Source organism: Cnephaeus nilssonii (genome assembly GCF_951640355.1).
Source record: "Cnephaeus nilssonii genome assembly, chromosome: 8".
In the NCBI taxonomy this organism is placed as follows: Eukaryota; Metazoa; Chordata; class Mammalia; order Chiroptera; family Vespertilionidae; genus Cnephaeus; species Cnephaeus nilssonii.
Genome location: NC_137079.1, coordinates 55,719,759 through 55,735,083, shown reverse-complemented (window position 1 = coordinate 55,735,083; position 15,325 = coordinate 55,719,759).

Below are 15,325 nucleotides of genomic sequence, written 5' to 3'. Positions count from 1 at the left end.
CCTAAGAGATGTCCTCCACTCATGGGGTCAGCCTGTCACATACCTGTTTATATCTCTTAGACTTAAATCTTCAGCGTCTGTTATAACCACCTGAATGTCTGTCCCATAAGCACTTCAAAGTCAGCAGATTGGATTAAAGCAGAAATTGTAAACTTCTCATCTAAATATTTCTCAGCTATACTCTGTTTGCTGAGAAGGTGGCATCTCCCTGGAGTCCTTTCATTTATCTCCTGCCATCCACTTAATCACCAAAGATGGCTGATTTTTAATCTTGATTTTCACCCCCCTCCCTCCGCCAATCTGTCCTTGCCTTTCTGCCATTATTATCACAATCTCTGAGTCATCCATTTCCTTAAACACCACTCCTATCTTTTTTACTCTATCACATTTATCAAAACCCCTGCTGATTTTATCTCCTAAATATTCTATTTAAATCCTACTTGGTTCAGGCCGTCATCGTTTCTCCATTTTATTATTTATGGCTTTGTAATAACCTCACCAGTTCAATTCTTCAACAATTTTTCACCAGGCCTATTAAGGCATTCATAACTGGCTTCTCTGTTTCCCATTCAGTCCATCTTTCACCCTCCTCCAAGCAAGCCAACCAAACACCTCTGCTCACAACTTTTCACTATCTCTGTCACCCATACCATGAAGGCCTAGATCTTTAGCAGGACTGACAAAGTCCTCTAAGCCTCCATCTTCTTCTCCCACCATCAATTCCTACCACTTCTGCTTTCACTAAGTACTTTCTAGTTACATATATTAACATAGCCAGAAATACAAGTTACCAAAACCAAGGCTATTCGGTCATTTCCTGTTCTTTTATGTGCAACTGTGCTTCTTCAATACCTCTAATTATTAAATTAGAATATATTACAACATTCTCTAAAAAGCACGGTAGTCAAAGTATTCTTGGATAATAATTACAAATGTAGCTCTAAGACTTTGTCTTTAAGATATTTAAGCTTTAATAACATTTCCACAATTGAGTTACAAAGCAATTACTGTCTCAAGCTAATCTGGTTTATTTTCAATCCTGACAAATGATGATGATGATGATGATGATGATGATGATAGCTACAATTGATGCAAGAAATGTCCAAACCTGTAGAGAATTTTTATTAGTTTATTTGAGCCAAACAATTGCCAATTACTGGGAAGCAAAGATCTCAATGGATTGAGGGATGCTCCTGAGAATATCAGTTTTTCAGCTTATTTTATACATTTAGAATACAAGGAGACATAAGGTGGATTACATGAAATCCATTAGTGGTAGATTAAGGGGGCAGGATAAAGCAAAGTAGGGAAATCTCTCTCTGGGATTGGATAAAAAGACAAAGTGGAGAATCACATACTTTGTATTACACTGTCAGGTATAGGACCGTTAATAGTTAACATTTACAGTACATAGAAATGGTATGTGGAGAACAAGATACCAAGGAAGGGTCCTGTGGTCGCCTTCTCTGATGCCAACGGTTGTGCCTTTGGGGGTCTGGAAAAGATTACTCTGACATTTCAAAGGTATGTTATCTTACAAGCAAAAAAGACAATAGTCAAGCTCATTTAAAGATATAACTTTTTTATCAAGGCAGATACAGGCCTAGGAGGTGACTACCTGCCATGACCCACTTTTATTTAGGAATTTTTTATGTTTAGGCTCTCCTATGTGGTTACTTTCAGTCTCTGAGTTTATAGGGCCCACCATCCAGGCCTCCCCTGAACCTGTCAGGTGTAGTATGTGGCTCCTTTTTCATCCACACCAGCATGTAAAGGCCAGCAATGCACCAGCTATTGTTAGATTACTTCATCTACAGTATCTCAACAGCTCTCAAAATATGTGTCATTGTCCCCATTTTACAGATGAATAGACTAATTCTCAGGGAGACTCCAGTTGTTCTCCAAAACAGTAATAGTGAAGATCAACCCCAAATCTCTCTGATTCTAAGTCTCATTCTCTTGCCACCATGAGATGCTACGTAATAAAAGTTATTTAAGGTGTTATAAAAATATTAGGAGAAGTACAATGACTAACACAGGGTGTGGAGTATAACAGTCTTATGATGTAAAATAGTATATGATCAATTTGATCACTATAAGTTAGTTCCTAGTTATATGAGCTTTTGTTTTAATTGCTTGCCCAAGCAATTTAGAAAATTCTCCTGATAATTACCACTTTTTCTTTTTAACTTAAAGATTTGCAGTTAAAAACCTTAGCTACATTGGAGCTCTCTTTAAGATACCATTCATTTTGATCTTCCATATAACTTTTCCAGATTTCTGCACTCATGAGATAAAGTGCCTTTGCCATCACAACTCTCCATCCTACAATTCCTGGTTTGGCTGATGTACAAGGTGAAACTAGAGAAGAGTGTGATCAAAATATCATACAGGAGGCATCACATTCCCTAAGTGGTACCTTAGTTCAATGCATGGCTGTTGGGAATAGTGGATGTACAGCAGGACTTACTTTTTTTGCTTGAAAACCTAGCCAGTCGTGATTTTTAAAAAATCTCGTGGAATCCAGTAATATAATTTTTTAACTTGTACATTTTTATCATAATGCATAAACCAACAATTATAGGGAAAAGCTTGTGAAGAGCTTGAGGTTCTCATGTGGAAAATGTATTGTCACATTCAAAGCCACAATATCGTGTACAATCTGCAGAGAGTGAGTTGTTTGCCAGGGCCTCAGCTGACTTATCTTTATATTGTCTGATTGCCTATTATAGTAGCTAGCCTCCCAGATGACCCCCAGTGATCTTTACCTATCAGTGGTCACACCCATATGTAGTCCCATCCCTGACTACAGTACCAAAGTAGGTCTGAGTGACCAGCAGCATACAGCATGGTATGTCACTCTGATATTAGGTTATAAAAAAGACTGTGGCTTCTGTCTTGGATGAGGAGTTTGTCTCTTTCTGTCTCTGTTGCCCTGTCTTCTTCATACCCCTCTCCCCCCTTCTCTTTTCCTTTCCCTCTCACCCTCTCTAAGCATCCTCCTCCTCCTCCTCCTCCTCCTCCTCCTCCTCCTCCTTCTCATTCTCCTCCCTCTCCCTCTCCCTCTCCCTCTCCCTCTCCCTCTCCCTCTCCCTCTCCCTCTCCCTCTCCCTCTCCCTCTCCCTCTCCCTCTCCCTCCCTCTCCTCCTCCTCCTCCTCCTCCTCCTCCTCCTCCTCCTCCTCCTCCTCCTCCTCCTCCTCCTCCTCCTCCTTCTTCTTCTTCTTCTTCTTCTTCTTCTTCTTCTTCTTCTTCTTCTTCTTTCTCTCTCTCTCTCTCTCTCTCTCTCTCTCTCTCTCTCTCTCTCTCTTTCTCTCTCTCTCACTCTCATCACCTGATCTGAAATGAACTGGTTGCCATTAATATTGAATTTCCATATGAGGCCCAAATGGTAAGAAAGTAAAGTCCATGGAAAATGTGAAGCCTACTAATAACCATAGTCAGGTTAGGTAATCAGGTCTTACAGTGACTGCAGCCCAAGCCAACATCTTGACTGTAATCCCTAGAGAGACCCTAAGCCAGAACAAAGCAGATAAGCTGCTTTCAGATTCCATACTCAAAAATTGTGAGATAATAAATGTTTTAAGCTGCTAAGGTTAAGAATAATTTCTTACACAGACCCTATCTCAGAAAATTCTTATGAGGGTAAAATAAGAGAAAATTCTCAGAAAAATTATAATAAAAGTACAATCCAATGGTCAACATATCATCATGTGTAATTCTATTCCCCACTAGGCAGAATGGCTCAAGTGTCTAAAAAGAGATTTTAACATAACAAATTCATCTCTGAAAATGTTATCCTTCAAGTATTAGTAAAATATAACATCTCTGAAATACCATAAGCAGTGCTCACTATTATGAACAACCTAAAATTCACTTTTTTCCTGCTTTCACAATGAAAATTGAGGTATAGTATTTTTTTCATAAGAAATAGTAAAAGCAATGTTTACTTTTCCTCACTAAGGAGATATTATTATTCTTTAGCACTAAGAAGATAATAATCCTGCTGAGATTTTAAAAAATAAACATTACATTAATAGTTTGAGCACACACATTAAAATACTGTAGATCCAGGTGTGTGACCATCACATATACATAACCAGAAATATCCCCCAGGAAATATTTATCTATTAAAGAAGCTAACATCTTCCAAATTGAAACTCATATCGCTAATAGCCAATCTATTGAAGGAGAATATAGGGGGAAACCTGGGGGGGTGGGAGGAGGGGGAGCTAGCAATCTGAATCTGTGCCAGTAACCAGTATCCTACTGCACATTCTTGTTAGCCTATAATTAAGTCATTGCCCCTTTCCTAAACTCTCCCAGTTTACAAGGGCCACAAACCAAGAATTTAACAGCTTAGACAGAGGGGAGGTCACTGGCACCACCCAGGCCAGGCCTTTAGCTGTAATCTCACTTTCCCATCCTAACTAATTTAAGTAGGACTGCAAAAGCCCGTAAGTAAGTTAGGAAACAAAGAATTTTAGAAATATATATAAGGAGTAATCTCATTGTATAAGATGTTCAGGCTTTAGACCCTCGAATCCCCCGAGCCAGCAGCACTGCTTTGAATAAAGGTTTCTTTTTTTTTTTTTTCCCCTGAGTACTCGTTGTGTATTTTCCAGTCACCTGGTAAATTCTGCAACACTATAAGAAAAAAAAAATTACACCATTATCTAAACTAACTTTAGGATGAAAAATTATGATAACAGCAGCTCATGTTTTATAACTTTAAATTCTAAGATTAACGTATTTCAGAAATGATTTAAACTCAAGAATTAATATAATTCTGAAAGTAGTTAAAAGAAAACTATTTCTGGCAATACATTATCTACAACAATATGTATATGCCCCATTTATGACTCATTTTCCACATGAAAAACAGTTTTGACAAATCCATTTAGAAAAAGCAAAATGTAATAAATAAACCAAAGGAATGAAAGTGCTTTATAAAACTGTAAAACACCACATAAATAATAAATATTATAATACTGGCAATGTTATTATTAAAGAAAACCATGAAATGGCATTCAGGGGGAAATGTGGATAGTGAGAAAATAAAAGCTACAGAAAAGAATCAGGGAGGAAATTTAGACTCAGTTATGTCAAGAGCAATGTCCTTCTTAACCACTGAAAAAAAGCATTTCCATTAGAACAGATTTAAGTGGTTTAATGTAGGAAGACCATAATCTTCTGATGAACGGAAATCTATGAAAAGATATGTGAATAATAAAGGAATTAAAAATAGAATGAAGGGCGGAGGGAGGACAAGAAAGAAAAAAAATGAGTAAAAAGATGCTTCTTAACAATATGATTCAAATTTAAAACTCAGAACATCTGCTTTTTATAAAAATCTGAGGGTATTAACTTACAATAAAGGAACATGTTGAGAAAAAAAGATGGCGGCGGAGGTGAACGGCTGATCTGTTGCCTCGCATGGCAGTTCCGAAAAAAAAACTAAAAGATGGACTGGCAAGCGCGGCGACTCCTGCTCGCGTCTCCCCAGGCCGGGCGGCGGCTCCTCTCAGCCAGCACCGCAGCCGGGGCCATGGGCTCGTGGGCGCCGCGGCAACTGCTGTGGCGGCAGCCGCGGACTCGGCGCAGCGGCTCTCGGTGAAGGAAGAGACCATCTTTCTGCGAGACGGGCCCACCCGCGTCACCGACCCGACCGAGCTCCCCACTGAGATCCTCGGGGCCCCGGAGACCGCCAACACCGACTTGGAGGATTCTTAGGACTTCCTGTCTTACACTCGGGTCCTCTGGCCATTTTGGGAGAGGAGAACCGGGAGGGCAGCAGAGTCGAGCAAGGGAACTTCGCGCACAACAATTTCAAGGTTAAACAAAGGAACTTCGCGCGCACAGAGCGTCTGCCACCCAGAACCACAGGAGAGCAGGCTGAATGGTGGATTTACAGCTAAGAGAGAAGAGGAAAGAGCGAACTCTGGAGGAGCTGAGGTGCGGAGGCGCGTGGGTCGGGGGAAGGGAATTGTGGCTTTTGTTCCAAACCTAGGGGAGATTAGCGCCCCAGACGCCTGCGGGGAGAGGCGCGACTCTCGGCCCTCGGATCGGAGAGTGGGAGTGACTTCCTTGCGGAGGCGCGCCCAGCAATCAGTGTTTGCTGCATTGGAGTGCGGAGCGAGGGGGCTTGGAAGCGTGGAGGGCAGAAGGAGCGGACTTGCAACCAGTGCGGTTCGCCACGCCATGGTCTGGTGGCGCCCTGAGGCCCCGCCCCGCCCTGAGACTCGCCCCACCCTGGGACCCGCCCAGCTCATTTTGCAGCTCCGCCCCGCACGTCTTGCAGGCACACCTGGGCTCCAAGCAACGGCTTTTGCATGTGGGTGGCCTGCCCTGTGGCAGCTTGACCAGATAAACTGCGGTTCTAGTCGGACTGCTCTAGGGACGCTCAGACAGGAGGAGGAAACTGCAGTTTTTGCCGTAAGTCCTGCTGAGTGGTCTCAGGTAGTAGCTGACCTACACACCATTGGAGACCCAGAAACGAGGGCATCTAGTGGTCGGTATGAGATGACACCAGATTTCAACCACTCACATAAAGGACACATTCTAGAGGCAGACTCAGTGAGCGCCAAAGCCTTGCTGCACCAAGCCCCGGCCCATAAATCTGTCTCCTACACAGCAACTCTTCCTTTATAGTCACAGAGGATCCGCACAGCCAATCGGCCTGGAGGACAATTCCTCCCAGCGACACCAACAACAATCAAGACTTAACTATACAAAGGAAGACCAAGATGGAGGCATAGGGCGGAAGCCTGATTGCTGCCTACCACAACAATTTTGAGTCTACGACGGGAGAGCGGAGCAGACACCATCCAGAACCACCGGAGGGCTGACTGAGCAGACGCTCTACAACTAGAATAAAAGAGAGGGGTACTCGGGATGATGCTGATGCCGGCGACCCAAAGATCACACTTTAAGAACTACGGCTCAGACGACACAGTGGCGGCCTGGAACGTGCTCGGCGCAGTTCCCCCAGCGGTCTCCGGCTGAGGGGAAGGCCCCACTCGCTGCCGAGCACGGACAGACGAGCCCCTGGGAGTCATGGGGTGGGAGACTCCGCGCTTGCTGACCTCCGAGTCCTTCAAGAATCTCAACGCCCCGGAAGCGGCCAGGTGCGCACGCTCGGTGACTGGCCACCGCTGCAGACCCAAGGGCTGACGCAGCCACCCCGGACCAGCCCGCTGCCGCGCACCGGGCACACCGGAGCTTCGCCGAGCCCGCCGCCCAACGAGTTCTGCGGCGGCTGCCCTGGAGCTCTGAGAAAATGGCCGAAGGAATTACTGAGATGGAATTGACCAACAGGAAATGGGATCAAGAAGACGAAACCCCGCTGGGTCCTGGATCCGGGTGAAGCCGCGTGCCCCTGGGTCTGGGTGAGGCTGGGAACTGGGTCAGGGTGAGGCTGGGCCCCGGGTCCGGGTGAGGCCACGTGCCCCTGGGTCCGGGCGAGGCCATGCGCCCCTGGGTCCGGGTGAGGCTAAATCCTGGGTCTGGGCGAGACCGTGCGCCCCTGGGTCCGGGTGAGGCTGAATCCTGGGTCTGGGCGAGGCCGTGCGCCCCTGGATCCGGGTGAGCCCTGGGCCCCGGGTCCAGGCGAGGCCGTGGGCCCCTGGATCCGGGTGAGCCCTGGGCCCCGGCTCCGGGCGAGGCCGCGGGCCCCGGGAGCCGGGTGAGCCCTGGGCCCCGGCTCCGGGCGAGGCCGCGGGCCCCGGGAGCCGGGTGAGCCCTGGGCCCCGGGTCCGGGCGAGGCCGCGGGCCCCGGGTCCGGGCGAGGCCGCGGGCCCCGGGTCCGGGCGAGGCCGCGGGCCCCGGGTCCGGGCGAGGACGCGGGCCCCGGGAGCCGGGTGAGCCCTGGGCCCCGGGTCCGGGCGAGGCCGCGGGCCCCGGGAGCCGGGTGAGCCCTGGGCCCCGGGTCCGGGCGAGGCCGCGGGCCCCGGGAGCCGGGTGAGCCCTGGGCCCCGGGTCCGGGCGAGGCCGCGGGCCCCGGGAGCCGGGTGAGCCCTGGGCCCCGGGTCCGGGCGAGGCCGCGGGCCCCGGGAGCCGGGTGAGCCCTGGGCCCCGGGTCCGGGCGAGGCCGCGGGCCCCGGGAGCCGGGTGAGCCCTGGGCCCCGGGTCCGGGCGAGGCCGCGGGCCCCGGGAGCCGGGTGAGCCCTGGGCCCCGGGTCCGGGCGAGGCCGCGGGCCCCTGGAGCCGGGTGAGCCCTGGGCCCCGGGTCCGGGCGAGGCCGCGGGCCCCTGGATCCGGGTGAGCCTGGCCCCGGGTCCGGGTGAGGCCGTGGGCCCCTGGGTCCGGGTGAAGCAGTGCCCCTGGGTCCAGCCGAGACCAAACCAGAGGGAGTCGGACCTGCATTACCACCATTTGTCCACCATCCAGAGCTGAGGGGTCAGTGCCGACATGTACTCATAGGGAACCGGTGGACATTGATATTGGGTCTCAAAAGAACTGTTGGTCCAGAAAGAAACTCACTACAGACTGATTCATTTGCCTGTCAGCATAACTATTACTGCTCGTCGCACATTCAATTCTTATAAGTATATCTATAGTGACACATGATTTCGCTCATCTAGGGGAAATGATGAACAACATAGACTGATGAACAAGAACAGAACCAGAAACAAGGAGGCATCGATCGGACTATCGGGCCTCAGAGGGAGGATAGGGGAGGGTGGGGGGAGGGGGGAGAGATCAACCAAAGGTCTTGTGTGCATGCATATGAGCCTAACCAATGCTTAAGTTCAACAGAGGGTTGGGGCATCCAAGGGGAGGGGTGTGGGATGGGAATGGGGGGATGAGGACAAATATGTGACACCTTAATCAATAAAGAAATTTAAAAAAAAAAAAAAAAAAGGAACATGTTGACTTGCATCTTCAATTGCAAGAAAGAAAAAAAAAAAGATTATTGGGGAAAAATAAAAAACACCAGCTCGAAAACAATAAAGTTTTCTCTGATTCAAAAGGAGAGCTTCTTTAGACCAGTAGCAGCTGTATGTGCATCTTTCAAAGGGCACTCTTCTGAAAGAATTTAAATCAGACAGTCCATTCATTTGGTGTAATAAAAAATTGTATCTGTAAAACAATGTCGTTCTACATTTGATTTTTTCCCCAATCCTACCATCATTTAAGAACTTTGCATAATAAAAAGAAAGATTTCTTCTCTTTAAAAAGTTAATTTTTTAAATCAATAGGCTCTCTACATGGATTGTTATAAATACTTAATCTTTTTAATTAGCCAAAAAAGAAAAATCTAGATTCTGAAGTTTTTCAACCTTTCAGTTTTATTTTTCACTCAAGGCAATAAATTCTTCTTTTGTTAATAATTGCTAATGCAGTATCTTCTTTCTGTAAAGGCACCTTTTAAACTGTATTTTCTGGGAATGGTGTCATTTATTTTTATTAATTTCTGATAATAAAATACATTACTATAAACTTCTTTAGGTTCTGGGAAAAAATAACTAATACAATGTTTATTTCCTAAGAATATGGTTTCCCCCCCCTCCCCCCACCCTTGGTGTAGCAAAATTCTATTATCTTTACATTCTTAATGGTTTTTTATATCTAGTTATATTTATCTTTGATTTTGCATCTATTAAAATTATTATTTTCTAACTTGGCTTTACAAATCACTATGTTTATAATATATCTGCATCCCTTTCTGTATCTCCTATGGTATAAAAAAACAATAAGCTTTTCTAGGATTTAAATATTTTGTGACCACAGTATTTCTCATAAGAATCAGGTTAGCATAACCTGGGAGAAAAAGAATCATACTAGAAGGAGATTGCAGGAAAAGAGGGTCCATCCAGAGCAATCTAATCCATCAGTTGCAAGTGTATAAAGGTTTTGCAGTTCTTCGCTGCCATCATTCCAGACAGGCCTACAAACTTTCAGCTATCCCCAGTACCACAAGGGCTTGAATTGTCTACTTTACTATCCAAATGGCTGGCTACCTGCCAAACCACAACTTTGCTTTAGAAAGTGCTCCTTAAGTGAAGTGAAAAGTTGAGACAATTATTGAAATAATTCAGTCCCCAAAAAATGCATTGAGGAAAATCTGCCTTTTTTTTTTACTTTATCAAGATTGGTATTACCTACATGGATGAAACTCATTGCACAATTGCTGTATTTCGCCGCCAATACACACATTCTTTGTGTACTAGACCTGACTTCAGCCTGTTATCTAATACTGACCAGTTCTGGATTTCATTGCTTTCAACCAAAGATTTCAGAGGCGTTTCTAGTTAACACACAACAGAGATGACATTCCTATTATCTATATAACTCATTGTCAAGGATTTGGTGGAATGATGTTTCGGAAACTTGGTTGATCATGGCAAAGATTAGTTATTTTATTTACATTACATAAAGATCATTTATAGCCCTTTGTAAGAGTATTTAATATTCTATCTAAACAATTTTTGGTAAAATATATATATATATTCTTGCCTGGCTGGCATGGCTCAGTGTTTAAGCATCAACCTATGAACCAGGAGGTCATGGTTAGATTCCCAGTCAGGTATATGCCAGATTGCAGGCTCTATCTCCATTGCGGGGTGTGCAGGAGGAGGCAGCTGATCAATGATTCTCTCTCATCATTGATGTTTCTATCTCTCTCTTCCTCTCCCTTTCTCTCTGAAATCAATAAAAATATTTTTAAATGTATACATATATATATTCTGAATATTTACATGTGTCTTCAGAGCAATAAAATTGATGTTTCTTCTCCAAGCTCTATTTTTATCAATGAAAGAAAGTCAATTATTGTTTAGACATGAAAATTGTCTATTTGTATTAATGATTTTATAAACATAAAAATAAACTGGAAATAGAATGGCATAACTAAAATAGGGGTATAAGGGTTCCACGTAAGTCTCCCAGGGAATATATTAGCCAATCATTGTCTCCAGAAAGGTGTTAGTTCTCTAAAAACTATTTATTGTATAAATTGAATGTTTTTTAAATTTCAGTTCACATAATTGATCTTATTCTATGCTTATGTATAATGTAAATCCTCACAATCTGCAAAATAAGAGCTATTATCACCCCCATCCTTCATCAAATATAATTTATGTTTTCCATAAAAATTTCCTGTTTCTGTAATATTGATGTCTCCACAGAGGCCTGTTATCTCACTTCATTGTCACAACCACTCTGTGACCTACATATGATAGGGATTAGTTTCTCCCACTCTTAGTGAGAAAACTGAGGCAGGTGATGAGCTCAAGGTCACAGTAGAATTCAAGAGAGATTCAAGGTCATTGGTACTAACACACCATGTGATACCCAATAATAAAAGGCTACATGTTTCTGGATGGGACAAATATGTTTTATTGCTAGGTCATTCATGATGCCAATGTAATTTAATGTACTATTAAGCAGTCTCTTTAAGAATGAGAAAAACACTCAAACCAATTATTTACTAAAGTCTAGTTGTTTCAGTGATTTGACTAATTCAGTACAAATAATATAGCTACCTAGATACTGTGTCAGCTTTACAAAATACAGAGCCCCTCCTTCCTAAACTGTCCCTGAAATAGCTTCATGGCTCAAAAGTTCAGATTCAATAAAAATACTCCAAATTAAATGTAAATTTATGGGGACACCTGAGGTCTGAGCCTAATGATGTGATATTGTTAGTTTTATTTTCTTGCTGATTTCACTTTCTTCACTGTTTTCCAGTGCACACACTATCTTGGTTTTCCTCATTCAGGGTTGCATCTTTGTTTTCTTTGCTAGTTATATTTCATCTTTCTAACCCCTAAATATTATATGGTCCCAAGCCTCAGCCCTAGAATATCTTTTTATTTTTGTCTGCACGCATTCTCTATCTGATCTCTATTCTCATGGCATTCAATACTCATAAATCTCAGCTGTAATCTCAGTCATACCCCTTAACTTCATATTCACGTATCCAATCACCTACTCATCATTTGCATGTTTAACAGGAATCTCAAAATCAAGATGTAAAAAACTCAAATTTCTGATTTCCTGCCAATCCTGCTCCTCCTATATGTTTCTTCTTCCCTCCAGTTGTCTCAAGCCAAAGCCTTTGGAGTGAGCTTTTACTGTCTTCTCTGGTGACTTACATTCAAAATATCAGGGGATCCTGTTAGTTACATTTTACAAATAAAGCCAACATCCTACCATTCCTTATAACCCCGCTATTTTCCTCCTCTGCCATTGGAGCCACTTTTTCTGTCACTTGGATGTCTGTAATCATCTCTTAACTCCTTGCTGAACAAAGTTTGGTTTATACACCATGGGCATGGTTTCACCTGGGAGTTTGTTAGAAATGCAGAATCTCAGTCTCCATCCTAGATTTACTGAAGCAGAATCTGCATTCTAACACAGGGAACCTGCTTTCCCCGTGATTTGTATGCACTCTAAAGTGTGAGAACCTTCATCATTACTGGTCTGCATTTCTTCCCCATAACCTCTACAGTCCATTTTCAACACAGCAGCAGCCAAAGTAATCCTTTTAAAATGAAAGTGATGTTATGTTCCTTCTCCCACTCAATCCCCTTTAGATCTTCCTATCTTACTACAAGTAATAGCCAAGTCCTCACAGAGGCCAACATAAATACCTGCATCAACAAACCTCCTACCATTTGGCCCTCAACACCTACAAATCTCATCATTTCCATATCCAATCAACACGTTTGCAATTAATTGGATATGGAAAGTTTCTAAATCTTCTGGGCAACAATTTTAAACATCTCACATTATATCTTTCTTCTACAGACATGTAACTTTATTCTTAATATTGAATTTGTGCTGACTTCAGTTTTCACTCAGAGAGTACCTCTAATTTCTAGAAAACACCAACAGAATTTCTGAACACTAAGTACATTCTCCTAAATGTTTTAAGATGTGTATTTTTTAAGAATCTTTACCCTCTACAGAGATATTGAAATACATACAGATGTAACTATATAATGAGTGGGATTTGCATTGAAATAATATGAGAGGAGGGGAAGCAAATATAGGTATAAATGAAACAAGATTGGCCATAATGGGAGTTGCTTGATAGGTGTAGGAAGATTACGTATGTTTTCCTATCAATTTTTGTATATGTTTGAAATTTGTCATAAAATGTTTTCAATGAATATACAAAATTATTAAAATGTTTTTCTTCTTTTCCCAGATAACAATAAAAGTATATGATGTCCAAGTTTAGCTTTTATGGTAACAATGAACAAATATGCCAAAATAATACTCGAATAATTGTTGTCCTCTGTGCTTATGATTTTTTATCTCTCTAGGTCTGTCTAGATCATATCTCCTTGATAAAGTCTGTTCCAACTAGCTTTCTAACAGCATATCATTTTAATGGAAAATTCTTCCCCTGTGGAATTAAAAATAATAATAATTGTAACCACCTTGAATAGCATTAAACATTGAGGCAAATTACTGTTATAATTTGTGGAAGAATAATGATATCCTTTTATTTAATTGAGAGCATTGGATTTTCTAATTCATATATTTAACTGTTTTCGTGGCACAAAGTGTGCATATAGTAGGCAGTCAACAAGTGTTAGCTGACTAAAAGACTAAGTACATTAATGTTGATGGCTGTCAAAATTATATTGGGCGAAATTGCATTTTTCTCAAATGATCGCATCACAAAAATAATGTATATTTCTCATCTGATTGGGATGGCAATCCAATATTTGTTTCAGATTGCACTCAGGATAACAGATTTTACAATGTAGATTTATGTGCAGGAGGTTTATTGGAGTGTACGTGAGAGAAAAACACCTGTAAAAGTGAGGGAAGCAGATTGGGCCAAAGGAGAAATGGAACTGTATGGCAGTTGTGACAGAGACCTCAACCCATCCTACCTGGAGCTTTGGAGTTGGGTGGCCCTTCAGTTCTCCCAAATCAAGACGAGGAAATCAGGTCTTTGTACCCTTGCATAGAGCAGCAAAGAGCAGTGATGACTTGCAGACTTCACCTGGCTCTCCACCAAGGGCAATGCCTAGAGAAGGAGATATCAGCAGTCAAGCTACAAGGCCCAATATAATATGCATTTTGCACCTAGTATTGGAAATTTCATGGCAAAAACTATTCTACAATTCTTTTCTTTCCACTTATTTCTTAACATGACCTATGCCCCTACCATATACAGAATAATTTTTGTTTAAAATAATATTGAACTATTTCTTAAAACTTTTCTCCTCTCTTAAATCTATGAGATCTACTTCTCCTTCTCCTTAAGTATCTTGTTCCTTAACCCTATCTGTTCTTTTTTGTTTTCATTTTATTTTAGAACTTTTTTATTGTGTTTAAATATATGTATATAACAATATTTATCATTTTAACCATTTGTAAATATATGATTCAGTCACATTAAACACATTCAAAATATTGTGTAACTATCATCATTATCTATACCCAAAACATTTTCATCAATTTCAACAAAAACTCTGAACCCATTAAATATTAATGCCTCCTTCTCATCGCCTTTCAGCCCCTCATGATCTTTATTCTACTAATTGACTATGAATTTGCTTATCCTAAGTACCTCATATAAGTGGTATCATACAATATGTGCCCTTCCATGTCTGGCTTATTTCCCTACGCATGACATCAAGACATCAATGTTGGAGCATATATTGGAGCAAAATTTCTTAAAACTAAATAATATTCCGTGATACACATACACCACATTTTGTTAATCCATTCATCCATTGCTGGATAGTTAAATTGTTTATGTCTTTTGACTATTATGAATAATGCTTCTATGATCTTGGGCATACAAATATCTGTTCAAGTTCCTGCTTTCAAATGGAAGGGAGGGAGGAAGGAAGGAGGAGAGAGAGAGAGAGAGAGAGAGAGAGAGAGAGAGAGAGAGAGAGAGAGAGAGAGAGAGAAACATTTTGTGAGAGAGATACATCCATTGGTTGCCTCCCACATGCACACCAACTACCAGGGCTATTCCTTTCCGTTTGAGAAACCACCAAACTGTTTTCCACAAGAGTCGTATAAGTGAAAATACTGCTATGAAAGATGTCTGAGATTTTACTGCCCACGTTTCTTCTAGGATTTTTATGGTTTTGCGAATTCCATTTAAGTCTTTTATCCATTTTTAGTTTATTCTTGTGTATGGTGTAAGTTGGTGGTCTAGTTTCTTTTTTTTTTTTTGCATGTACCTGTCTAATTTTCCCAATATCACTTATTAAAGAGAATGTCTTGACTCCATTGTATGCTCTTGCCTGCTTTGTCAAACATTAATTGACCGTAATGGCTTGGATCAATTTCTGAGTTCTCTGTTCTGTTTATCTATATGCCTGTTCTTGTGCCAGTACCAAATTG